We start from the raw sequence: 5,756 nt of genomic DNA, 5'->3' as shown, positions 1-5,756 counted from the left end.
TGTATAGATTGGTTTTATGACCACATTTTTAGCTCACCTGGACCAAAGGGCTAAGTGAGCTTTTCTCATAACTTGGCATCTGTCTTCCATTGTAGTTGTGGTTGGTTAATTTGTACAAGAAAATAATGGCCAAATTTAACATAACTTGACCACAATCATTGTTGGGGTATCTAGTTTAAGAAATGTGTCCAATGACATGCATGCCAACCAATATGAATGGCCTAAAAGAAAAACAATTGGGTAAAAATCAAAGTTTTGTCTATTATCCAAAAAACTGCTATGAAATGAATAGAGAAAATCTGTTTAGAATGTTGATATATATACCTTTTACATCAAAACTGTCAGATGACTTCTTATTGAAGTTATTGCCCCTAAAAGACAAATTTTACCAATTGTTTTCAATTTTGTCCATTATCTTGAAAATGTTATAGATAGAGAGAATTAAAAAGAAAAAAAAACAAGACAAGATCTACAATAAGGTTACATGGCTGATATAGTTTTTCGCCTTCTTGGGGTTATTGCACTTAAATTGCCAATTTGTGTGTTTCCTTAATACGTACTTAAAAACAATAAAAGATGGATTGAAACTTTTAAAAGCAAAATTTATCAGCAAGACAAGATCTACAAGTAAGCCTAAAATTGAAATCATTAGTTGACTCTTCAATGGAGTTACTGCTCTTTAATGAAGATTTTTACCAATTTGTTGTGTTTTTGCCCTTTTGCTGATAATGCACAGTCATAGACCTAGGTGAGCAACACATGCTCTTTAGAGCCTATAGTTTGTAAATGAGCTTCTTTAGCTGAAATGTCAAACAAGATTGATTCATCATTTTTTCCTTAATTTTTATACGACCGCAAAAAAAATTTTTGCAGTCGTATATTTTTATGACGTTGGCGGCGTCGTCCGAAGACACATTGGTTTCGCACTCTAACTTTAGTTTAAGTGAATGGATCTCTATGAAATTTTACCATAAGGTTCAATACCTCAAAAGGAAGGTGGGGATTGATTTGGGGGGTTATGGTACCAACAGTTAAGGAATTAGGGGCCAAAATAAGCATTTTTGTAACTTCCAGACATAACTTGTGTGTTAGTGTATGGATCTCTCTGACATTGTACCACAAGGTTCCATATCACAAAGGGAATGCTGGGAAAAATTTGGGGTAATTGCCTCTAAATTTTAGGAATTACGGGCCAAAAAAGGGCCAAAAAACAAGCATTTTTCTAGTTTCATGACAATAACTTGTGTGTAAGTGTATGGATCTTTATGAAATTGTACTACAAGGTTTCATATCACAAAGGGAAAACTGGGTTTGAGTTTGGGGGTAATTGCCCTAAACGTTTAGGAATTTGGGGCCAAAAAGGGGCCAAAAAACAAGCATTTTTCTAGTTTCCAGACAATAACTTGTGTTCAAGTGTATGGATCTCTCTGAAATTGTACTGCAAGATACCAGACCACAAAGGGAAGGCTGGGATTGAGTTTGGGGGTGATGAATCATAAGGGGGTTCAAAAAATTGGGGGGGGGGGATTTTTTTTCTTCCTTTTTTTCCTTTTTTTTTCTTTAAAATTTTTCATTTTAAATTGGTTATTTCTGATTTATATATAAAAGCAAATAATAATGATATGATTTCAATAGGTAAATTAAAAATTTTTAAGTTCTTAGACCACATTCATTCTGTGTCAGAAACCTATGCTGTGTCAAATATTTAATCACAATCCAAATTCAGTGCTGTATCAAGCTTGAATGTTGTGTCCATACTTGCCCCAACTGTTCAGGGGTCGTATCAAGCTGCGACCAGCGGAGCATTTTATTTTCAGCATGTTTTTAGTAGAAAAATATTTTTCTCAACACAAGTCAGGCGTTGGAATATAAAGATTATTTCCATAGACTACTTCTATGCAAAAATCTATTTGCCTGGCAAAAGTTTTAACTTTTCTCTACTGGTTGTGCTTTTACATAAATTACTTGTCTGTGACTAGCAGTCGGAATATATTTACTTATCAGGAGATTTTTTATAAGCTAGGGGAACAAGTATGGCATGATATTTCCACATCTCTGACCTGATATCTAGATTTATTTCCTTCAAATTTCAGATTTGAATACCAATCTAGCCTTGTGCAACAAGTTACATAAAAGAAATTAACTACAAAAACATAATTTAGTTTCATTTACATGGGATAGAGTTTTTGACAAAGACCAAAGCAAAAGAACAGTGCTTTTATTGTTGTTCTTCATCTGAAAGTAATCACAAGACTTTCCTTATGGATCAAAAGCTCACAGTGCAGGTTTAGACAGACACGAGCATAGATTTAATTTAAAAAATTCCATGTTTTAAACATATCTTTATTGTTTTTATCAGTTATTTGGGAAGGTTTGATTTAAGAAGGGTACAATGGGTTTTCTCTGAAAGAAGTTTTTACGATGTTTTTATTATTGCAAAAATTGCAAGGGATTAGTGAAGCAAAATTAGAAACTGACATTTTAAAATTTTATAGCATTACATGTATTTGTATGGAACATTCTAGAAATCTTAATAATGTCAAGGTCACATTTTGTCCCATTTTTTATCAATCACAATGATAAATAAAAACAAAAAATTATGAATTTACATATGAATTACTGTGGATAGTCATTTAATTTTTTGTGGGTACCAATTTTCGTGGATTCAGAAATAATCATATTTTCGTGGATATTTGATTTCATGGTTTTGCCTTAGACTAAAATTGAGAATGGAAATGGGGAATATGTCAAAGAGACAACAACCCGACCAAAGAGCAGAAAACACCCGAAGGCCACCAATGGGTCTTCAACACAGCGAGAAAATCCCGCACCCGGAGGCGGGCTTCAGCTGGCCCCTGAATAAAAATGTGTACTAGTGCATATAAGCCTATTGAAAATTTTGAAAATACTTTTGTATTTTCAATAGGCTTATATGCACTAGTACACATTTTTATTCAGGGGCCAGCTGATGCCCGCCTCCGGGTGCAGGATTTTCTCTATGAACATTAAAATTCATGGTTCACCTATACCAACGAAATCCGCAAAAATTGGTATTCCACGAATGATAATGAATCCACAGGATGAATTAATGCATATGAATGTATACACGTCATAATGTATGTAGAAAATAATGGCTTTTAATCCTTGTAAACTAACAGAATAGTTTATAGAAAAATGGAATTTAACCTTTTAGCAGACAAAACTTTTTTGTGTGAAAGATATAACCAGAAAATTGTTTAGTTGCTGTAAATAGATAAAAGAGGGTCAGGAAAAGGGGGGTCTTCATTGCTATATTCTTTACAAGTTTTGCCAATTATTCTCTATTCTTTATATTTTAGCACCCCATTATTCTCTTTTCTTTATTTTTTTTTTGCCTATTTTTCTCTATTCTTTATATAATTTGCCCTTAATTCTGCACTGTTTGTCCATTATTCTCTATTCTATAAACCCCCTTCTAGACCCTCATAAAAGAATGTGAATGTTTGTAATGTTGTTTACGTTTGCAATATGAGTGCTACAAGCAGTATAAATATATCATTGAAAGGATCATCAAATAAAAGATTAGAAAGAATAACATTTTACTTTTTATCTCATATTTCTATTGCCCTTTGTATGTGTCCCACGTCTGTTGTTTGCCTCTGTTGTCTGTAAACTTTTCTTTTAAAATCTTCTCCTCTGAAACTGCTCAATATATCAATACTAAATGTAATTTTTTTGCCCTGGTCTACCAACCAACATGGTCACTGTGCCAAAAATTAGAACATAGAACTCAAACTGCAATTTCGGCCAATATTTTGAAAATTGTAGCAATTAGGTTGGTCGATTTTGATCTGTTTTCAGCAGGTTGGTCGTTTTTCATATGTTGTCAGCAGGTTTGTCGTTTGTCATCTGTTGTCAGCAGGTTGGTCGTTTGTCATCTGTTGTCAGTAGGTCGGTAGTTTGTCATTTGTTGTTAGCAGATTGGTCGTTTGTCATCTGTTGTCAGAAGGTTGGTAATTTGTCATCTGTTGTCATCAGGTTGGTAGTTTGCCATTTGTTGTCAGCAGGTGTATAGTTTGTCATTTGTTGTCAGCAGGTTGGTAGTTTGTCATCTGTTGTCAGCAGGTTGGTCGTTTGTCATCTGTCAGCAGGTTGGTCGTTTGTCATCTGTTGTCAGCAGGTTGGTCGTTTGTCATCTGTTCTAAGCAGGTTGGTCGTTTGTTATCTGTTGTCAGCAGGTTGGTAGTTTGTCATCTGTTGTCAGTAGGTTAGTGGTATGTCATCTGTTGTAATCAGGTTGGTCGTTTGTCATCTGTTGTCCGCAGGTTGGTAGTTTGTCATCTGTTGTCAGAAGGTTGGTAGTTTATCATCTGTGGTCAGAAGGTTGGTCGTTTGTCACCTGTGAATTAGACTATTTACCAGATTTTTAATAACATAAGCAACACGACAGGTGCCACATGTGGAGCAGGATCTGCTTACCCTTCCGGAACACCTGAGATCACCCCCAGTTTTTGGTGGGGTTCGTGTTGCTTAGTCTTTAGTTTTCTATGTTGTGTCACCTGTACTATTATTTGTCTGTTTGTCTTTTTATTTTTGGCCATGGCGTTGTCAGTTTGTTTTCGATCTATGAGTTTGACTGTCCCTCTGGTATCTTTCGTCCCTCTTTGTCAGCAGGTTGGTAGTTTGTCATCAATTGTCAGCAGGTTGGTCGTTTGTTTTCTGTTGTCAGCAGGTTGGTAGTTTGTCATCTGTTGTCAGCAGGTTGGTCGTTGGTCATCTGTTGTCAGCAGGTTGGTCGTTGGTCAATTGTTGTCAGCAGGTTGGTCGTTTGTCATCTGTTGTTACCAGTTGGTGGTTTGTTATCTGTTGTCAGCAGATTTGTCAATTTTCATCTGTTGTTGGCAGGTTCGTCAATTTTCATCTGTTGTCAGCAGGTTCGTCAATTTTCGTCTTGTCATCAGGTTCGTCAATTATCATCTGTTGTCATCAGGTTCGTCAATTATCATCTGTTGTCAGCAGGTTTGTCAATATTCATCTGTTGTCAGCAGGTTCGTCAATTTTCGTCTGTTGTCAGCAGGTTCGTTAATTCACGCCTGTTTGTCAATTTTCATCTGTTGTCAGCAGGCTTGTCAATTTTCGTCTGTTATCAATAAGTTTGTCAATTTTCGTATGTTGTCAGAAGCTTTGTCAATTTTCATCTGTTGTGAGCAGGTTCGTCAATTTTACAAAAATCTTCTCCTCTGAAACTACTTGGCCAAATCTAACCAAGCTTGGACAAAAGCATCATTGAGGTATATAGTTTAAAAAATGAGGGCGATGACCCGCTTGTCAACCAACATGTCCGACATGGCTAAAAATAAACATAGGGGTAAATGCAAAACTTGTCTATTATCTTGAAAACCGGTATGAATAGAAAGATCTTACAAGGCAAAAATGTGTAGTATGATGATCGAGATCTACATATTGTTTGTACCATCAAAACTGTCAAACTACTTCTTTAAGGAGTTATTGCCCTTAAATGACAAATATCTTTTTGCGTTTTTGTCTAATATCTCAAAGAACAATAATAGATAGATGGAAACTTTAATAAAATCAAAAAAGATCAACAAGACAAAATCTACAAACAATTTAACATTGCTGAAATCGTCCAATGATTCCTTATTTGAATTATGCTCATTAATGACGATTTTGATGTGTTTCCCTCGGTTTTAGTTAGTAACCCGGATTTGTTTTCGCTTAATCGATTTATGACTATTGAACAGCGGTATACTACTGTT

The sequence above is a fragment of the Mytilus californianus genome, unplaced genomic scaffold, assembly GCF_021869535.1.
Source record: "Mytilus californianus isolate M0D057914Y unplaced genomic scaffold, xbMytCali1.0.p SCAF_12, whole genome shotgun sequence".
Taxonomy (NCBI): Eukaryota; Metazoa; Mollusca; class Bivalvia; order Mytilida; family Mytilidae; genus Mytilus; species Mytilus californianus.
Note: the sequence above shows the minus strand (reverse complement) of the source record.